Raw genomic sequence first — 1,159 nt, 5'->3', positions numbered from 1 at the left:
TTCAGCTTTCCCTTTTTTTTATGTTTCATATTTATTTGTTTTTTCTATATTATTGGTCAATGAATCTAAACTTATGCAAACTTTGCTTGAAAATCAACAAACAGCTATTAGAGTGGAATGAAAAGTATTTCAGTATTCTAGTAAAGATGTAGTGTATACCCTGGACAATGGTCAATCCAATTTTACTTTTAGAAAAGTGTATTAACAAATTGAATGGACTACCTACCTGGTCAAATGATATTATGATGTCTGGGTTTGCACACCACTCACTGCCATTATACAAGAAACAGAAGGGATGCATCTCAGTAGACTTAAAAATTAGGAGTAAAAGAAAATATGGCAAAAACTTGACATGTAAACTCTTATTTCTAGAAACAAATGTATGCACAACTCTCTAGGTACAGGTGTTACCCAAACAATACAGTAAAGTAGGAAACTTATTAAAATATTTCCATTTAATGGGATAAATACTTATTTTTTTTTTCTTTTTCATTTTGTTCTTTATTGATTGACAGACTTGCATCTTTGCTGTAGCATTTTAAATAATCATCTGTGTTTAATTTAACAAACTTCAATAATATTCTACAGGACATTTCTAAATAAAGAAATCTGATCATTCAATCAAATACTTATTTTTTTAAACCTCACTTCACCCTATCACACAAACCTTGAACACAGTTTATAAAAGAGAAACAACTTTTATTGTCTAGTCATGTTAAAAGTGTTACATGTCTGTCAGGATAAAACACATTCTCCCGTGGGCACCACAAGAAACAGCAGGGCTTGTCTTGAGAGATAGTAATGACATCAACAGTTGGTAAAGAATAGATTCACTTTTGAATACCTATAAATAATGACATTTTTTTTCAAGTTCCAGAAAAGTCCAGCAAAATAAAAATAACTAATTATTATTTTTTACTACATTCTCGTGATTGGACCAGGTTGTGTCTCTGTTATAGTTATCTTGATGGACTTAGTGAACCAATTCAAGGCCATTGTCATATAAGTATGAAAAACATAGGGTTGAAAAATGTAATCAATGTTGAGAAATGAGTAATGTAACACCACAATATGATCAACAGTACAATTAGCAAAAGGGAAAACAATTTAGCAATAAAAACATTATGTTGTTATTAACAATATTAGGGGCAAAATATCT

This window comes from Biomphalaria glabrata, chromosome 1 (assembly GCF_947242115.1).
Source record: "Biomphalaria glabrata chromosome 1, xgBioGlab47.1, whole genome shotgun sequence".
Classification (NCBI taxonomy): domain Eukaryota; kingdom Metazoa; phylum Mollusca; class Gastropoda; family Planorbidae; genus Biomphalaria; species Biomphalaria glabrata.
The sequence above is the reverse complement of the archived record's forward strand: the minus strand, read 5'-3'. Positions refer to the sequence as shown.